A 20,948-nucleotide genomic window follows, 5' to 3' on the forward strand; every position below is an offset into this window, starting at 1 on the left:
GCGGGGCCCGCCGCCGCTCACCGCAGCCCCCTCCTGGCGACCCGCAAGTAAGTTTGTTAGGTGGTTGGGCGGTGGGGCGACGGCTTGGTGTCCGGGGGAGCCCAGGCTGGCCGGCGGGAGGCGCGGGTGGCCGCTGGCCCCAGTGCCCGGCGTCCCGGCGAGCCGCTTGGCCAATTTGATAGCGGGCGGCCGCTGGGATGCTGGAGCAGGGGGGACCGGCCAAGCAGGAGGGCCGAACTGACTCTGGCGGGGGCCGAGGGGCCCAACTTGGGGAGAGGGAAGGACCGCGCGGTGAGGGGGAGGATCCGGCAGGCCGGGAAGCGGACTGGTGTGGGATAGAGAGGCTGGGTTTGGGATGCGGGCGCCCCACCGAGAGGAGCCGCAGAGGGAAACCGGGGTGTCTCCGGGGGTTAAGGTGGGAGCAGCGTGAGAGCGCAGTGTGGGGGCCATGGCAGGGGGTGAGCGTGTCCGGGTCGGAGCGGCAGAGGGAAGATGGATGGAAAGTGGGGCGCGTGGAAAACGGATTTGAACGAGAGCAAAGGACGCAGGTGGAAGGGCCAGTAGGTTCCGGAGAAACGAGTAGACCCGTTTAATTTGGGGAATGAGTGCCAGGTTCAGGTTATAATGATGGTGGGAGGCAGCCTTGAATCGAGGTCTTTGGAGTGAGTTTGCGAGGCCACATGTTGGGAACCGTTTGGGGAGAGAGGATGGATGTAGAAAGTGGCCTGGACCGGCCAGCTGGAAAATCGTTGAGGGATTTGGGTGAAGGGGAGGAGGGCAGCGGTGCAGAGATCGGGCGGAGGAACAGGGCTGCTGGTGGAGCCACAAGGCTCAGCAAAGGGTTGGAGGCTACGTGCGGTCCCCCCTGAATATTGACTTAGTAGCGGTTCTCTGGTTCACTTGCACCCCAGGCTCCTCCTCCTTCTCCTACCTGGCTCGGTCCCAGGGCGGCTTGCTATAGGGGAGCCAGTAAGAGATGTGGACAGATCTGGCAGCCGGGAAGGCAGTCGTTTACACGGGAACTGCCAGGGCTTCCCTTAAGTGGTTCCCGGCGCCCTGGGGATGCAATGTCGAGTCGGAATGTGTGCGTTGCAGGGCGGTGGGGAGGAGTGGTGTGACTTCTGGCCCTCGGAATCCGTGGTCTGGCCCGGGAGGTGAGGTGTTTGGGGCTGGGAAGTCGGGCAGAAGTCTGCAGCGTGCAACTCGCGGCGGGGCGTGTGCGCGCGTGTGTGCGCGCGCTGCCCGCCCAGGGTCGCGTCTGTTGCTGCAGTCTGTTTCCATGACGAGGAGATCCTGGGATCCACAGGCGGCACGGGGAGGGGATTAAGGGAAACGTGTTTTCCTACGTCTCTTCTATCTTCTTTCTCCAGGGTCACATTCTTTGCTCCTCCAATGACGCTCTATCTAACCTCTCCCCCGGCCGGCGCATACCCAAACCTGGCGCGGCTCTTGTCCTCTGATTTGGTACCCCGAGGAGGACACGGCGGCCCCTTATGCGCGGGAGGGAATCCTAGGAGTCCCCTCGGTTCAGAGAGGCTCCTGAGTCCTGGGGTCTTTACTTGGGGCGTCGCTCCGGGGGTCCGCAGTTCACTCTGCTGCCCCTGCAGGTGACGCGGTGATGTTCCCCCACGGACTCCGGAAGCGTGATGGCTACAAATGGCCTTTGGGGCCCGAGAAGCCCAGCAGAGTGACCAACACTCACAGGTTTTTGAGAGCATCACAGGTTTTTGCGAGCAGGGGTCTTCTCTGGTTCCCCGCATATAAATGCAATTTAACAACAATAACAACAAAAAGAGACCAGATAAATAGAATAACCAAGCATCTCGTGCAAAAAGGCTATATGCAAAAAACGGCTGTTTGACTCGGAGAGATTTCGCCCACCAACCGCAAGAAGGGAAGAAGCTTCTACAGCATACAGGATGGCAAACTGGGGTGGGGGAGGGGGGAAGCGGGAGCTGTCACCGTGTCCCTGCCTTCTCAGACTCCATCCAGCTTGCTTTCCTCTGTCGGTGCCATATTTTTAGAGAGGCTTTACTGGATGCAGGGAAATGAGGATTAAGGTGACTCTGGAAACCTGTGTCATCTGTGAAAGGACTCAGAAGAAGGAAGAGTGAGCATTGTACCTGCGGTCTGTGGGTATCTGAGAGGGCTGGGTTCTGACGTTGTTGTGCAACCATCAGAAATAGTTCCCACATCCACATTGCAGGGGGAGGCTCAGATGAAGGGCAGTGAGAACTCTCTAAGAAAGTGGTGAGGCTCTTGGTATGGGTTGTCACAGGGCCATCACTGACCCGTGGAGGCACACAGTGAAAGGACAGCCAGCTTCTAATGGCCAGGGAACGGCCTCATAGGCCATGTGATAGTTTATTGTGTAGTCCTTTTGAAATGTGTCCATGGTTCTGGACATCTGAAAGGTGGAGAGTTGAATAAAGACTTAGTGCTGTCAGTTTTCGCTTCTATTACTATGCTCCCGCCCCCCCCCCATGATTATTAGAACATGTGGTGAAGATAAAATAAATTATTTTTAATCATTAATTCTCTTCTCCCTGAAGTAGTGTTCAGATAAAATGTAGCCTTATATGTTTGCCTATTTTGTTTGTTTGGAGATCAAGGCAAAGTGATTATTGGGCAAATTGATTCTGGAATCAAAACAAGGCAGAATTTAGGCACCTGAAGATTGTATGAGCCTGTGGAGGTGAATTCTTTATTTATAGGATGTTTAATTCAATGTGAAACAAGAAAACCCTTCCCTCTCTGCCCTCCATCTCTTGAGTTGGAAATACAGAGCATTGGTCTGTTGGGCTGGTTCTTAGTCCTCAGAAGGACATTTTGACTATACTGTTCCTGGAGGATCGTTTCCTAAACCCAAGTATTCTTTAAGAAATAGTCAATGGAATGTTTGCTTCCCTAAGGTGAAGGCATTTAAAAACATGGTGAAATAGTTGGATGGGGCAGAACTAAGAGAGAAATGTTAGTCAACATGGAAGAAGAGAAATCACCTTTTACCTGCTGGCATGTTACTGATAAGCTTAGAGCAGTGGTTTCCAGCACAGGCAGTGCTGCCCCCACTCCCCCAGGGGACACTGGCAACGTCACAGGGGAGAGGGGGTTCTGGCATCTCATGGGCAGAGGCCAGGGGCACTGCTAACATTCTGCAACACACTGGATGGTCCCTGCGATAAAGAATGTCCCGACCCCAAATGTTAGTAGTGCTGAAGTTGAAAAACCCTTGTTTAACATAAGACATGATTAAAATTAAGAGCAGCTCTTGTTAGGATGCTTTCATATATTCCTATTGGAATTTATCTTGAAAATCAGGACTAGTTAATACTAAGAGGCTTTCTTTGCAGAATCGCCCCGTGTTCTAAAATACTTGTTTTAAGGGAGATTAAAGAGGTTTCTTTTTAGCAGAACTTCTTTTCAGCCTTTAAGAAAAAATCCTACTATGTATTAGGAACGTCCACAATGACCGGGTATGTAGTATGCCTATGAGTTGAGTAAACATTTTTGATGAAAGCAAGTTATAAAATTATCCAGCTACTGTATGTTTCACTGAACTTGTTTGGTAATTGCTCTTTAACATACATAGTTAAAAATTTTTTTAAATTAAAATCAATTTAAGGCTGTAACTGGTTCTTCATGTAGTGAGGGATTGAACAGAATCAGAATGAAAAAATGCTAGATGAATATTTATTAGAAGCCTCATAAAATATTCCAAAGTGAAACCTTAGTATTGGTAGACATCTGCCCAGGAAGATTAGAATCCCATATAATTTTCATGTATTTGGTTTCAATTTTGAATCGACAGCATGGCGTGTATTGAGAAACAAACCTTCCTAGCCTGTAGCACAATCCTCTGCCTGGAGAGAAGCAACAATAGCTTACGCCCATAAATGTAATAAGATCAGGGAAGAGTTCTAATATCGCCCGTATGCAGGAACTCAGAACACTTACTAGGTAAAAGCTTTGTCATTATTACAGGCAGGCGTAGAGAAACTAAAGAGATTTGGTCACTATTTCTACCTTCTGGCCCTGCCCTCCCCCTTTTGTTTGGTGGTCGGTTGGTGGGTTTCAGAATTCATTCTCCAAAGATCATCATTAGGGCTGCTCACTTCCCGTCTTGTTCTAATACCCATTTCCTTCACTCTCGGCCATTGGGATCCCTCAGCCCCTCAGGAGTTTGTGTAGCGGAAGAGACTTCATATTCCTGCTGAGTCTCTGGGGCAGCCCACAATCCCTCCATTTCTCCTGTGTGTACAAACACAAGCAGCCCCCTCCTGCCTTGGTGTGGAACAGACATTGGAGAGCCCTTGTTTTCCTCAGAGGCAGCCTCTGTGTCTCTGGTTGCGTGTTTGAATGGCTTTTTCAATTGTTTGTTTAATGGCTCTTAGGAAGGCTTCCTCTTTCCCTAGGGAATGGTGAAAGAACCAAGGAAAATAGAACTTCAGTTGAAGCAACACTGGTGTTGAGTGTGCCTATCGTTGGACTATGTGAAAGCTCACAAATATGATTTGAACCAGCGAATATCATATACTACAAATTCAACAAGCGTTTATAAATGCAATGGTAACAAGTTCTGTTCTAGGCACTGGGACTATTCCATTTGCAAGGTCAAGCTGCCTTGTGCATTTCAACCAGTTTCAAAACAAAGTCATTCAGAAACTATACACATATTTTATATACACCTATAAAACTCTGTAAAGAAGAAAGGATGGTTATTGATTTTCAAGAAATTGGGAGCAATTATAGGGATATAGCTTAATTCTTGAAAATAGTTCTGAACATGGTGAAATGCAGAAGGCAGAAGAAACGTTTAAAGGGGAGACTTACATGGGTCTCTGTATAGACTAGACAAGGAGGATGTGAGCGATTTGAGGTGAAAGGGGTCAGTTCTTGTCTTTCTTTGCCTTTCTTTTGGAAGTGGTTATTGATTTTGTTTGACATCTGACCAAGGAGAAATGGTTTCCTTCCCCGCAGTTACTTATAGAATAGACGTATGCTCTTTTATACCGCTGGTAGTCATGGCGGTGGACGGCAGTGGGACGGCAGGCATGATGGTTAGAATGAAGCAGAATTTGAAATCAGTTCTGTCCTGATGTTATCCAAAGGCTCTGGATACACACCTTCAAAGATTGAGCATGCCATGTGACTATTTTGAGGTGACTAACAGAAAGATTATAGAACTGAGCTTTTTTGCTATTATGCATACTAGGTGATACGTATACTTTATTTGGGGGAGAGGGAAATGAAATAATATGACAGCTCCATTACTTATAAACAAAACTTGCTGGTCACAGTGGCATGTCAGTTACTGTCCTAGCTAGAAGAAGCGTGGTGTGAGGGGGGAGAATTTTATCAAACATCGTATGTTCCCCCTGCTGAACTCAACAACAGCAGCAGCAGCAGCAGCAGCAGAATTTAAAAATTTATGCAAAGGTAAAAGGCAAAGAGAGTTTCCGCTTTTCTTTTTTTTTTGTTGTTTGTTTGTTTGTTATTGTTAAGGATGAGTGATAGCAATGCATGAGATAGGCCTGCCTGTGGAAGGTTTTACTTTGGTTTATATATGCTTATTCATCTTAAGAAACAAGTAGCCCAGAACATCTGCTGAGGCTTTCAGCCTTCATTATACATAGCATGGCTCTTGGAACTCTGGAATACTTACTATGTGATGTCATTTAGAATCAGAACACTGGGCTAAGTTGATACTGATAACAATCCTTTCCAATTTTGTGGTTTAGAGTGGTCTCTGCCCTCTTAAAGAAGGTGAAAGAGACTTGGCTATTTGTCTTAGGAGCATAGTCACGAGGACATGATGCCACGTGACATTGGCCTGGGACCCCACTGACCAAAACATAGATCTCAGTCTTCTGGATTGTGAAGCCTGATTGTAGCAATTTTGATTTGAACCACTGCTGTGACCAGGCTCGAGAATCAGTTGATACATTTGGGAAAGACCAGCTGCTGAGCCAGAATGCTAGCCACACATTCCAATGAGCTACAACACTTCAGGGTCAAGAACTTTGCAGCCAGATCTGGCCCTTCTGCTTCGTAGTTTTGTGACTTTAGATAAATGTTTGTTTAGCTTCACGGAACTCCAGCTTCCTCAAGTTTGAAATGGTGAAAGTTTTTTCCTTTTTCTGTAGAGTTCATGACAAGATTAGAAGAAATGTTTTTAGTGTGCACTTTGGCAGCACATATACTAAAATAGGAGAAATGTTTTTAAAGTGGAAATACCTATTAAAATGGTGGTGGTGGTGCTTGTATGTCCTAGTGTGAGAATTTAAATGGCTTCTGTCCAGGGAGGGAGGCAGAGGCTGAATGGAGTCAGAAGGGTCATTGGCGAGCTAAGGGAGAAGGAAAAGGGCCATGAGATAGATCATAGATTACGAAGGAGTGTTAATGATGAAGTCATCTGATATCTTCTTTTGACTAATGAGGTCTTGGGGATTCAGGATTATGAAGTGGATTGTTCAACAGCCAGTGTCTCATTTCAGCTGAGTCTACATTTTTTTAAGTTTCTGTCCGAACTTTCTCTACATTAACGGCACCATTATTTTCTCGGTTAAACCCATGTTTCCTCTATGTATTTAAAAATGCTTATACATCTCAAGAAGCTCTCTTTTCAGCTGTTATGTTCCAGATCTTCTATAAGCAACAAAAGCCATCAGTGGATCTCTAACTGAACTTGTATAGTACCTCTCAGCTGCTCACTTACATGATCCAAATGATCAAGTACATCTTTATTTTTTTTCCTAACTGGGGTAAACATAAGTAGAGTTTTGGGTAAAGATACCTAAGAACTGAAAATACCACTATGGATAATGCTCTTCAACTAGGTTATAATTTATTAATGACCAGAATATTGAAGATTGGCCCTTTTGGTGGTTCTGTTGCTAAGGTCATAGTTTTGTTGCTGTTTTAAATCAGTTCAGTGCTGTTGCCATTGTGGCTTCTTGAAGAGTTTCAGATTCAATAACAACGTAAAAATATTCATTAGAGGTACTTTGCAAATTGTAAGTTGTATTATGTATGCTGTCTTATTTGTAATTTATTGTGAAGATATATAATCAATTTGCATGAATGAAAACCTAAAAAGTAGAAGCCAGGATAGATGGTACATTTGAGAGAATAGTCCCTTTAGAATCAGACAAACTTGAATTCAAATCTCTATTGTTTAGTTAGTAGCTGTGAAAACTTGGCCAAATTATTTGGCTTTCCAGCTTCTCCTACCGTTTGAGAATCACATCTATCAGATACCAGATTATGAGTACGATTCTTGTTATTGACTGAGATAAGCAGGTCAGGATCGTAGCATGATACTTAGCACCCTTATACCTAGCACCCTTTGTCCTTGTACGCTGCGATTCTGCCATTTGAGCTATGCCCTTGAAGATGAACAATCAGTTCAGAGTGCTTCGCTGTCAAGAATCAGAAAACCTGATTTCAAGTGGCTTGAGGAAGAAATAAAACAGAAGGTCTTTATGACTAGGTAGCTGAGTAGAGGAGGAGGATTGTGTTTCTGGGTTTGTCCAGATCCGGGGTTCATATGGGCGGACAAGCTTGTTGTTTTCTCATTGCAGTTTCTTAGCTCCCCTTCTTGAGTGCTGGCTCCATTTCTGACAGGCTCTCTCCTTGGGGCCCTAAGATGGCTGCCAGAAGCCTGTAGGCCGTAGCTGTTGCAGAGGAAAGAAGAAACTGCTCTTTTCAGAAATCCTAGGAAATATCCCTCTCACATCTTGCTGGCTCCACTCTGGTAAAGAGCCTATTCCACCAATGACAATGGCCAGAAGGATGGTTTAGACTGGTTGGGAGGTATGTTTTCCAATAGAAAGGTGGGAGTTTGTTTTGGGGAGAAGGGAGATTCTATCTTATGCAGATAAGCAAGAAGGGGACACTACAGCACTTGCATTATTGTTGAGCCCTAAATTAGAAGAATGTTGGAGTCATGGTTTTTCTTCATTTGAGATATGGTTAAAGTCTAGGAAATTCTTCTCTCTCCACTACTGAATAGATCTGAATCTTTATGAGTGAAATAAACCAATGTACATTAGGTCTTGTGTCTCATTATACATCATTAGACTGGATGGGTAGACACTGAGATTCCTGTTTTGTTATAAATAAATGTTAAGGAAACAAATAAACCTATTTCTTTACATTAGACACTTGATCATAGGATCACTGTTTTTGCAAAATGTTAGGCGTAGCTGTCATTATGTAAGTTATTATTTTACATTATTATCTAATGTCTAATGATTTGTCCCTTGGATCATGGGTGACCTTGCCAGTCACTGGCCCTACATCCACAGACTAAATTGTAATGGATATGAAGGCTAAGGTTTATGCTACAAACAATTCTTAATGTCTACAAATTTCTACACACAGGCAGCTAGCAAAATATTCCAGAAAGGTTAATTTATTAAACCCTTATATTTATTTAAAAATTCTGCAATCCTTATTAGAGCTGTTTCCACAAAAGTCTTTTAAATAGGCTCCAAGCCCAGCGTGGAGCCCAGAGAGGGCTTGAACTCATGACCCTGAGATCAAGACCTGAACTGAGATCAAGAGTTAGATGCTTACCCAACTGAGCCATCCAGGTGCCCCACCACAGACGGTTTTTAAATGTGGTTGTTTTCTAAGGTAAAATGTGGTCTTACATTGAGAATTAATATATTTATAGGCTAAGGATTCTTTCTCATCTGTGTTTAAATCTTTATGTAAATCAGTGACAAGATGTCACAAGTGCATTTCACAATTTAGCGGAAGAATGTTAACAGTCATGATAAATGGCTTTGAGTAAAAAATATTTTATTCTGTGTTCATTTATCAAAATGGTTTAGTAATATAAACATCGTTGCATTTTTAAAGCCAACTTTTAAGATACTATAAAATATAATCTACTTGTGATGAGTGAGGTAAGCATTTCAAGGTAACAGTTGGTTTTCCCAAAGTTAGTTTCCCACAGGAGGGAAAATATATTCTAGCTCAATGAAGTTAAAAAGTAAAAAAACAACAGAAATCAGGATGGCATTATTCGATCTATTTAGATCTCACATTCTTAGGAGGATCAAGGAAGTTTAAAGGTGCTCTTTTATATCACTGAGGTGTTATCGAAGTGCAATTTTAACCCTTTACCATTAAGTTTTTAAATGTCAAGTGAGCAGTCATATTGGTATGTGTATAGTAGAGAAAGAGTTTTTAATGATATAGTTTTTAGTGATGTGAACTAACATGAACAACCAAGAGGAAAAAAGAACCATTCTGGCACCACAGAAATACTCAATGATTTTTAGAACAACCCAGGGACATGTCGTTTTAACATAGCCTTATAGGCGCTGATTATGTTGTATATTAAGAGTTTTGTGTTTCATTGCTAGGTACACATCATGTTCATCATTAAATATGGAGATGTTTCTTGGGTATTGAGGGTATTATTTTTGTCATCCTTAATGTGAATGAGAATAAAAAGGTTGCTAATAGTCCATTTGGAGACTATGCATTAATTTCTTTTAAGTTTTGCTATCAGCTTCCTCGTCTTGGGCTGAAACAAAACACAAAGCCTTGCAACAACAACAACAACAACAACAACAACAACAACAGATCCATTATAAATAGTTGTACCTTGAAGCATTTTGAGCTAATCATTTAGACTTTTGTGGGAGGGAATTGAGTGAAGCTGAAATTTCAGTGGACCCTACTAATAGTGGTAAGTCAAAATAGGATAAACAGTAAAAAAAAGAACAAAATCCAAAGCTTTAATTTTCTAATTTATCAGAGTTCCTTAATTGAATGAATGAAGTAGAACGGATTATGGTTAATCTAAGCAGAAAGGAGTTGACTGAATTGTTATGGAAGAGTTCATGGAATTGAGGGGAATGCTGGAAAGGCTGTCTCACTACTGGGATGAATCAATTCTAGATCTTTTCCATCATGTGTCATGTGGTCACGACTCAGAATTCCCAGCAGGACAGAGAGAGTGAAAGAGAGCGAGTGTGTTCTGGTAAAGAACAGGGCATCTTGACTGATAGTTCATTGACCCTGTATTTAATGAGCTTAAGGAATCACCCCAAGACATAGTCAATGATCTGCTGCTACCAGAAAAATGGAAATAGATGATGCTGGGCAGGCATACTAAACTAATGTCCATTACATAGATTTAAGATGGGGAAACTTGCTTCAGTGATCATGAATTAACTAGAAGGAAAAATAAGGAGGGGACCATGAGTGTATATGTAAGCAGTATCTATGTGAAGACAAAAATAATGTGTTTCCAAAGTAGGCTGTAACAAGTTTCCACAAACTGGGTGGCTTAAAACAACAGAAATGTATTGTCTCAGTTCTGGGAAATTGAGGTTGGAAATCAAAATGTTTGCAGAGCTCTTCTTTCTCTGAAGACTGGAGGGGAGAATCTGTTTTGTGCCTTTCTCTTTCTGGTGCCTCCAGTAATCCTTCACATTCCTTGGTTTATAGATCCATCACTCCAGTCCTTGTCGCCATCATCACATGGGGTTAATTCTCCCCTGTGTCTGACTCTCTTCTTTTCTAATAAGGACACAGGTCACACTGGATTTAGGACTGGTACTATTCTACTACAACCTCATGTTAAACATTACATCTTTAAAGAATCAACTTCCAAAGAAGGTAATTCTTAGATTCCAGGAAGGACGTGAAATTTGAAGGGAACACTGTGCAATTTAGTATAGGTATGATGTGGACAAAACAAACAACAATGCACATAGCTAGGTCTAAAGAGTGGGAGGAGGTAATATCCTATTATTTGCTGTTATAAAACTCTATCTGAAATATGACAAAGTTTAGGCACTCTTTTAGGTATTCTCTGTGTCCCCTGGATAATAGAAAAACAATTTGGTCTTTAAGAACCAAATTAAAGTTTTTTTAAAAACTATAGACCACAGGCTTGGCAAAGAGAAGTTTAAGATAAATATAATATGAGCTTCTGGATGTTGAAAGGAAAAATGATGTAGTCTTCTTTGCTCACCTGCAGAGAACTAGGATATATGGCTGGAATTTTAGGCAAGGCCATTTTCTTTCACTTTGAGAAAGAACATTCTTGTGTTAGTGCAATTCAGGAGAGGAGTGAGCTACTTAGAGAGTTAGTGAGGGCTGCAGTTCTGGAAGTACTCAGCCGAGGCTGGGTGGGTTTTGTCATGGATGAGGAAGAGATTTCTGAGTGTGAAGGGAGCTTAGAGGAGATAACTCCATGGTTCCATGTTGAAGATTCTCTTCTAGGAATACAGTGATTCACAAAACATTTCTTGAACGTTGAGCACAGCATTACATATTGGTAGAAATGGAAGTAACAATGGCATACATAGTCTCTAGCTATTACATAGACACATATTTCAGAGGCATACCATGGTACTGATAAAGAACAATTCAGGATCCTGCACAATATCTGGTGTAAAACCCAAGACCAATAACTATTTGTTGAATGGATTTATTGTTTAATCAGAATCTGCTTTACAAATATATGTTCATTGTGTACCTGGTACTCACCTGACTGGTATCAGCCCTGCCATATTCATTTACACTATCTTTTATAGCCTTCTGGCTTTCTAGGCTTACCTTGCTCATATAGCAACATTATCTTTGTTTCATTTTACCATTTAAAAAAATAGAGTTGGAAGTGGGGAGTAATTTTTCTCCTTAATCTCTTTCCTCCTCTAGGCTGTCTTTGCCAGGAGAGGTAGCCCCGGACCTCTTACAGTCAGTGTATTAATGTGAAGACTAGAGGGAACTAGCTGGGCTAAAGCAATGTCAAGGTGTAGGGTTGGTGATTGGTTTTATGCAGGATGACTTTGGGTGGCATATGGATATGTATTGAATTGAATTGAAGGGATTTTGAATCTGCTGCCTTTCAGTGTTTCTATTAAGCAAGGAGGAAAGTTTCAATTTGGTGCTAGTTTTTAACACCTTTCTAATACACCTGTATCTCCCCTTTTAATGAAGAGTAGGCTTCAGATGTAAAGCTTTCAGAAGTCCAACACACTGTTCTGTTTTCACTGCATTTCTTTTTTATCTTCTATTTATGCTAAGTTCTAGTTTCCATATAGAGCAATGACACAAAGCTTCCTTTAAAAATTCAGGTAGTTAAAATTTACAAAGTAGTATGATATTAAACAGGAGGTAGATGGTGGTGATGGTTTGTAACAGGGTGAATGTCCTTAACACCTCTGAACTATACACTTAAAAATGATAAAGATGGTAGGTTATGTACGTTTTACTACAACTAAGAATAAATAGTGAAAAAAATTAAAGCATGAAGAAGACAGCGTTTAAAACCTTTATGAATTCTTAAACATCAAGTGCAAGCCAACAGTATAGTTGACAATAAGTAGGATCACAGGTAACAAGAAGAATATGCATGCACAAGTTCTTCCCTAAGGACCTCAGCTCAGTGCTGCTCACCAGAAAGCTTGGGGGCAGGGAGATTGACTGGAGAGGGACTCCGGTGGTTCCTCAGGTGTGCAGGAAGTAAGAGGCTTGCCCTCTGAATGGGCACCAAGTCTTCTCTCTTTTGCAAAAGCCTTAAGCCACTGGGGGAGGGACAAAAACCTCAGTGGGCCCAGTGTCCCATACTGACACATGGTGCAGGTCTGCAAGGGATTAAGAGCATATATTGGTGGACACATGAGGAAGGAAGGGCAGATAAGGTGTGGAAAAGCCAACCCAAGGCCCAGGTTCATGGGGCAAAGACTGAAGGTAGACCTAGAGAACGCAAACATCTAAAGCAGCTGTATTTATAACTGCCAATACTGGAAACTACCCAGATGTCCTTCAGTTGGGGAATGGATAAACAGATTGTCGTAGTATTCCACAGGATTCTACTTGATGATGAACAGGAAGAAAAGGAAAGTCGCTTGACCTCACCGCTGTGCTCGTTATTACTGAGGATAGCCATTAGAGTAGGAGCCATGAATGTTTCATGGAAAACATGGCACTTTAGAAAATGCCAATGCTCAGAAGTAGATCAAGAGATTTATGGAGAAAGCAGGAGTTGCCTAGAGGGGTTGATTGTAAGGATAGGAGACATGAAGGCCCTGATTTTCTCAGCAAGAAAATAGTCCTACCTACTATCTGCATGTTCTTTTTCATTATGACAGATAAAATACTACTGACTTATAAACTATTTTTAAAACTCAAAGACCCCTATAAATATATATACAGCTTTTCCATGACCTTAAACTTATATCACATTAATCAAAGAGCTAAAGGATCTGTAGAATTCATGCAATATCCTTTGAAAACAGGAGTTTTTAACTGGTAGTTTGTAGGCATGGATAGAACTCAGTATATGAACCTGGATACAGAAAGTGACATCTTTATTGTTACTAACATCTAATTGAAATTGAGCATCATCCTTAATTGTGGGTACAGGTCACAAAGCATAAACGCTTTGCCAGTGGAAGTCACAGATATCATATCACATTGCAGTTTGCAGATATTTTTAATTCTTTTTTTTAAATTTATTTTTGAGAGACAGAGAGAGCGCAAGTAGGGGAGGGTCAGAGAGAGAGACACACACACAGAATCTGAAGCAGGCTCCAGGCTCTGAGCTAGCGGTCAGCACAGAGCCCGATGCGGGGCTTGAACCCACAAACTGCAAGATCATGACCTGAGCCGAAGCCGGGCGCTTAACCGACTGAGCCACCCAGGCACCCCTGCAGATATTTTTTAAAACATCATTTATGCTCATCCCTACTTTAAAAATGTGGCTGTTATTGGACCTGCTGTTAGATGTTTTTCTTAAAGCATTAGTAAAGAAACATGGGGGCTCCTGGGTGGCTCAGTCTGTTAAGCAACTGACTCCTGATTTCAGCTCAGGTCATGTTCTCAAGGTTGTGAGACTGAGCCTTGTGTCAGGCTCTGCACTGGGTGTGGAGCCTGCTTAAGATTCTCTCTCTCTCGGGGAGGTTCTTACCGTTTTTTGTGTGCTATGAATCCTGGGAATCTGTTAAAGCCTAGGACCTCTTCAACAAGTAAGATACACAGGACTATAAAGTAAATAAAATACAATGAAATAGTGGCTTAGTCAGCTGAGTGGCTTAGTCAGTTGAGTGTCCGACTTTGGCTCTGGTCATGCTATCACTGTTTGTGAGTTTGCACCCTGCATTGGGCTTGCTGCTGTCACCTCAGAGCCTGCTTTGGATCCTCTGTCCCGAACTCTCTCTGCCCCTCTCTCTCTCTCTGCCTCTCTCCTGCTCATGTTCACTTGCTCATGCTCGCTCTCGCGCACGCTCTCTCTCTCTCAAAAATGAATAAACACTAAAAAAAAAAAAACTTGGGGCACCTGGGTGGCTCAGTCTGTTAAGTGTCTGACTCTTAGTTCCTGCTCAGGTCATGATCTCACAATTTGTGGGTTCGAGCTCCATGTCAGGCTCCATGCTGACAGTATGGAGCCTGCTTGGAATTCTCTCTGACCCTCCTCTGTTTCCTTGAGTTCTCGTTCTCTCAAAATAAATAAGTAAACTTAAAACAAACAAGAAAACCACAAAACCTAAACTTAAAAAAAAAAAAGAACCTAAAACCTTTCTTAGACTCTCATCAGTAGTAAGTTCCATTCAGTGCACATGGTCCATTCCAGAAAGCCTGAGCTGTTGAGTGAGTTCTAAATTCCCGGCCTCTGTGCTTGATCTGCTAGATGCCAGCTGTGCCTTTCTGTAGGAAACATGGGTTCTAGTAAATGTCATGCCAGTTGGTAAGTGCAAAAGGTCCATTTTTGAGACTCTGTAGATTCTCTATTTAGTTTCTCTAAATTTCTCAGGATAGCTTATTTCATTTTGACAACCCTGACAGGAAGTCTTACCTCTTCTGTGGTAAAATCTGTTGTTTAACTTCTATTGTAGACCTAGGTCTGGTCTGTATAGCCTCACAATTACCTAGGAATTTACTAAAGTCAATAAAATACTTTTAGTGTGACCTTCCTGATGTGTCCCAGGAGTACAGATCATCGTGAAACATGCCAAATCAAAATATATTTTGACAGAAATATACTTATAGGGGAACGTTAGTCTTAGAATTCATGGAACATTTTTTCTTTCCCATGAAACATTTTTCTAACAATTATTAGGATCCTAGTATATTCCTGGCACTCAGCTCAACACTGAGAATATAACCCGCAAAGCACTGATGTTGGAGGGAAAGGCATTATTAGTTAGGGTGCTGCAGACCAAGCCAGTGCGGGGGCAGGCGGAGCAGTTGAGGGACATGAGCTTGAGGAAGGACAGACTCCCTAGGCTGAGGGCTGCATGGGGCTGGAGTTAGGAGCGGAAGTTAGGCGTTCCTAGCAGAGGAACCGGCTTGGCTTGTACAAGGAAATGAAAGATGATCAGCTTGGCTGGGAGGAGGGTGAGGTGGGGCCAGGTAAGGACGGAAAACCTGGCCAGAAAGATAAGCCAGCGTGAGACAATGCAGGATCTTCTTGGCCATACTGAGGATTTTTGTTTTGGAAGCAGGGCGTGACATGATCAGCTATTCTTTATTGATACAGAGTAACTGTATTTCATTCCCAAGAGAACAAATAACATTAAGCAGAAGCAGGATGCCCGGAAACTTAGAAAAAAAAATTCTGCTATTTAAACGCAATGGACATGACGGCGTGTACCAGAGTACATACACATATTACAAATATACCTTCAACTCTGGGTAGCAAGCTTTTGGTTTCAGTTCCAGGGTTAAATTACTTGTTTCTTTGAGGTTCTGAACTGAGGGAATTCTAAACCACTTGATTTTGTCATGTGCCTTTGAAGACTTCTTCCTAAAGTTTCCTTTATAAAAGCTATTAACATTGTTTTCAGTCTTTAACAAAAAGAGGGGTGCTATTAAAATAATTTAGATACCTGCTTGCTGTTTTAGTTGCGATTGTTTACCTGTTTATTTGGATCTCATTATAAAAGGCTGAAGGTACTGTAACTATAATTGAACTGACTTGCAAGAAAGCCTTTTGTAGGAATGGTAATCCCTGCTACATTTATATGTATAGAAAAGTTTGTAATTTCCCATGTGATTAACAAACATGGGCCATAGTAATATTGGACACTGATGTCTATAAGATCCTTTTAGCCACTACTTAAAAAAAATTTTTTTTACTGTTTTTATTTTAGAGAGAGACAGCATGAACAGGGGAGGGTTAGAGAGGGAGACACAGAATCTGAAGCAGGCTCCAGGCTCTGAGCTAGCTATCAGCACAGAGCCTGATGCAGGGCTCAAACCCATGAACTGTGAGATCATGACCTGAGCCGACGTCGGACGCTTAACCTACTGAACCACCCAGGCGCCCCTAGCCACTACTTTGAATGAAAAATTCTTGCAATCTTTATACCATTTGAGTAAAAATATCAACTATACTTTTTATTTCATGTATTTACTTTTTGAAGTGCTCTGCAAAGTGATTGAGCAATTCTGCCTCCTTACTTACTCACTTTATTATTCTCACTGATACTCGGACTTTGTTTTTGGGTATTCTGAGGCATTGGATATGAACAAGAGGAACATTCTTTCCTTCCATAGTGTCAGCCCAGGGTCTGGGTGTCTACATTTCTGCAAATTCTGAAACGTTTCACACGAAGCTAAGACAGTGTGTTCTGAAACAGCTAGCGTCCACCTGTACTGAAGTGGCTTATTAGTACCTTGGTTCTTTTTACCTCGTATGCACAAGTTATAAGAGGATACTTATTGATTGTACATTGTAAAGGACTTTGAAAGTTTTAGAAGAGATGACTAGAGAAGTTGCAGAGGATTTTTTTGTGTGTGTTTGGTATCTTTACATATGATATTGGTAAGAGCCTCGTAATGGTAGCCTCAAAGGGCTTTGTTCTCTGTTTCAGGTGGTATTTGTTTCTTTCTGAGAACGTGCTTCCGTGAATATATGTCTTGTCTCAGCAACATTCCTTTGTGGACTGCCTCTACCACTAGAATCAACTGTTTCAGATTCCTGGTTGATGTGGGGCGACCTCCCTCCTTTGCTCCCTTACCCCTAGGGGTGAGCATGTGACCAGGCCAGCCAGGTACCCCCCCCCCCCCCCCAGCCAGAGTCATTTGTTCAGGGATAGGTATATGATGTCAGCGAGCAAGGTGGCCAGAGTACTCCCTGGGATTTTGGCAGAACACTGAGTGATACTCTCTTTCTCACAAGGTTACAAAGCTAGTAGGATTTGTATCTATAGCTGCTGGTGGATTTTTCTTACCAAATTGAGAAACTCTGCCTGAAAAATGAAGGGACTCCAAAGAAAATAGAAACATAAGAAAGAAAAGATGCATTTCATCACATTGATCCCACCATAATAAATAGCTATTTCTGAATATTTCAGTTGCACAAACCCATTATTTTCCACTTCCGCCTAAGCTGATTTGGGTTAGGTTTTTGTAATTTTCAACCAGAAGAATCAAAACACAAATGCTACCAATAAACTGCCCCTACATTGAGGTGGCAACAAGAAGGGAGAGGTCTGAAGGTGTCATCTGGTATGCCTGTGAAAGATTTGAAACTCTGATTCCCTAAGCCAGAAAGAGTTTGCAAGAGAAACCAAAGAATGTGCTAACTTTTCACTCCTGTTGGCATTTACTTTAAATAGCACTCGATCTTGTAAACTACATTCTGAAGTAGGAGCATGCTAGTTTTTCTCATATACAGGAGACTTGGTGTTGCTATGTATTATAGAAACAAACATAAATGGGTAGCTGGAGGATTCCTAGTTACAGCCTTACCATCTGAAATCCATGGATACATTTATTTGTTACCCATTTGCTTTTAGCGTGAAGCATTCTAGGGTCTATTATTCCACAAGTAAGATATTACAACCCCAGTAATGGTCTCTAACATGAATAACAAGATTAGAGGGACAAGCAGTAAAAATAATAAAAGACAAATTATCCTCTATTTCTAATAACTCAGCAATGAAAGACATTTATGTTCTCATTTGGACGTTAAATAGCTAGGAAATATGAGTCAGTCATTTTGGATGCAAAATTTTGCCACAGCTTCATTCCATTTGGTATCCTAGGTATCAGTTACTTACAGACATTTCCTTTTAAAGACAGGGAAGAAAAGATACACAATATGCTAATGGAATGAGTATCTCCAGTGTCCTGTGAACCTAAAGTAGAAAGCAGAGGGCCTGGAATGACATTTCTGATACAAGTTTATGCTAGTGGCTTATATTGTAATTCTTTATGAAGAGAGAGACATGAAACCTCTATAAATTAGGATTGTTTGTGGCTACAAGAAAAGCTAGGGGAACCAGTGGCATTATTTTTTTTTCTATTTTTTATTTATTTTTGAGACAGAGAAGGACAGCACAAACAGGGGAGGGTCAGAGAGAGAGGGAGACACAGAATCTGAAACAGGCTCCAGGCTCAGAGCTGGCTGTCAGCACAGAGCCCGATGTGGTGCTCGAACCCAAGAACCATGAGGTCATGATTTGAGCCAATGCCAGACGCTTTACTGACTGAGCTTCCCAGGCGCCCCCAGAGGCATTATTTAGACTCATGTTATCTTACATCAAAGCTTGACTCATGGCTAATAATTTCTGCTAAGAAGGGTTCTAAGATAAGCCGTTCAGCTAAAAATAGAACCTGGTTACTAAGCCATAAGAAGAGGTTCTCTGGATATCATAATTCAATGACTAGAAAGATTGTCTTGCAGGGTATGGCCTGCATGGTGTCGAAGTACATTAGGAAGCATCTTGGTTAGCTTGATTCCCCTTAGAGGGGGAAGTGCAATAAACAGTGATTTTCTACAAAGTATCATAGAACATACTGAGGTGTTTATTATCCCTCATGTTCACATAATACGGAAGTAGGTTTCTCCCTCCCAGGTAATATAATGGGGAAAATATCACATTTTCAGAAGAAAAATATTGTACAAGGAGAAATAGCATAAAGATAATGAAACTCTGTTGTGCTGTGTTTAATGAACTGTTGCCTTGGAGACCCCCCAAAAAACACAGTTCTCACCTTTGTATCCATAGAAGATTGTTAGTAAACAAAGATTGGCATTCACATTTAATTGTGGGATTTGCTTCCAAGCTGTTGGTTTTTTATCAGTTGTTGTTTCTATAAGCATATATAGCTAAAAGAACAGAGTCCTGGACTGTTCAGCTAGATGGGGTGCGTCTAGTCTCACATAGGTAAGTAGTTGGAAAACACACTTCTGTGCATTTGACTTTCAGTCTTTCTCCCAAAAGGAGTGAGGTATGAAGCACATCCCGTTGCCCTGGGCGTGCCCACACAGAATGGAAGGGCTGATTGCCAGGATCTTTAGCTATAGCCAAGGGACAGTGGGAGTGGCAGGACCAAGTATATTGGAAGATATAGGAGCTTCCTTAAGCTTTATGAAATTAAGGAGAGAGCTAGGTCTGCAGAAGCCAAGTGGTGAATCCATGAGCTTTGCCCTTGATACATTGCTCACGGAAAGTACAGGCCTTGATGCAAAGAAAGGACCGTGCCTGTGCAGAACAGCGTGAGTCCCGGAGGAGCAACGTCTGGGTGGCAAATCTTTCCTGTAGCCTGACGTAGATGAGTGTCGGATTGAAATTGATTTAGGAACATTCCCCCTCACCTCGCTGCCCAGAACATATATTTTTGTATAATATACTTCAGCTAACTTTATAATAAACTGATTATGGTTTTTATTCCATGTTAGTTTCAGGGATTCCCAATGTAACTTACTTTACTGTATTTTTATGACTATATTCCCTATGCTGTACCTTTTGTCCCCATGACTTACGTATTCCATCACTGGAAGCCAACTCATATATTCATTTTTTCATTCAGTACCTAAATTGATTGCTCACTCTTTGTCAAACATTGAGAAGAACCAAAAACAACAAGTGGTGAATGTATCTAAGGAAATCTCTACTTTCATGGACTTTGCATTCTAGTTTGTAGAGACAATCAGCAGGGAAACATAAAGGCTTTCCAGAAAGGCTTTGAAGAAAAAATAGTGCAATAATGTGAATAATGTGGCAGTGCATGATAAGCCCAGAGGTTGGGGAACAATCCTGGTGTGTAGATAAAGATGAGGAGGGAGCTGAGGATTGGCTTGAGGGAAGAGTAATATTTTGAGGAGGAGCAGGGATGGAGGAAGGGCAAAAGGCCCGAGAAGCAGCATCCAGTGAGGCAGCATGAGAGCCCAAAAAAGCAGTCCTTAGAGAATGTTTAAGTCATTTGTTAAGCCCACGACTGACCCAATCCAGTTGATGATTTCCAAAGTCTCATCCTGACTGCCAAGGAGGCGAGCCCATCACAAGTCAGAGACAGAAGCAGAGAGACCATTTGGTGGCAGTTGCGAGAACTGATGTTCAAAATAAGAATTGTTTGGCCTGTGATCGTAGTGGTAGAGGTGATCAAAGACCCTGCGTCTGGGATATGCACAAAATGTGGAAACAGGTAGTTAGCCCCCCCAAAATAGAAGTGCACATAACACTTACTGATGGGTTAATCCTGGGTGTGAGGGAAGAAGAACAGGCACGTTGGGGTGATTTTCATTTAGATCAGTGCTACTCAAAGAGCTGGTCTGTATGTAGTCTTTGCCACTGATCTGCAAGAGCATAAGGAGCTGGTGCCAAAATGGAAATCGGCTGACTTTGTTTTTCATGGCAAGATTTTCTCGGCGAAGGACACAGTACCTTGATTTACATTCTAGCATGAGCTCTGCATTTTTATGTAGAACAGACAGAGTTTCCAGAGCAGACTCATCTGTGGGCCTCACTTTGAGAAGCATTGTTTTAGATGAAATCATCAGTGAAATCCATAATTCTGCTGAGGTCTCTGGTTCATCCAGGTAGATGACAAATTGCCGATTTTGTAGTTTTAGAGGTGTGCTATGGTTGCCAAATTAATGGAACTGCACACCTGATGAGTTATAAGATGCTTTGCAAAATAGTACCTTAAAGTTATGATTTCTAGATTTTCGGGGACAGGGAGTGAGG

General features: G+C 42.2%; 1 protein-coding gene across 4 annotated transcripts in view; it reads left to right on the forward strand.

Moving 5' to 3' along the window:
* The window catches only part of OXR1 (oxidation resistance 1), a 427,046-nt gene continuing 406,098 nt past the window's right edge, over nt 1-20,948 (forward strand). For all 4 annotated transcript variants that reach the window (XR_003903487.1, XM_029924062.1, XM_029924063.1 and 1 more), the window contains exon 1: nt 1-47. The gene's annotated coding sequence lies outside the window, so the exon portion shown is untranslated. The remainder of the gene's footprint in view (nt 48-20,948) is intronic.

This window comes from Suricata suricatta, chromosome 15 (genome assembly GCF_006229205.1).
Source record: "Suricata suricatta isolate VVHF042 chromosome 15, meerkat_22Aug2017_6uvM2_HiC, whole genome shotgun sequence".
In the NCBI taxonomy this organism is placed as follows: Eukaryota; Metazoa; Chordata; class Mammalia; order Carnivora; family Herpestidae; genus Suricata; species Suricata suricatta.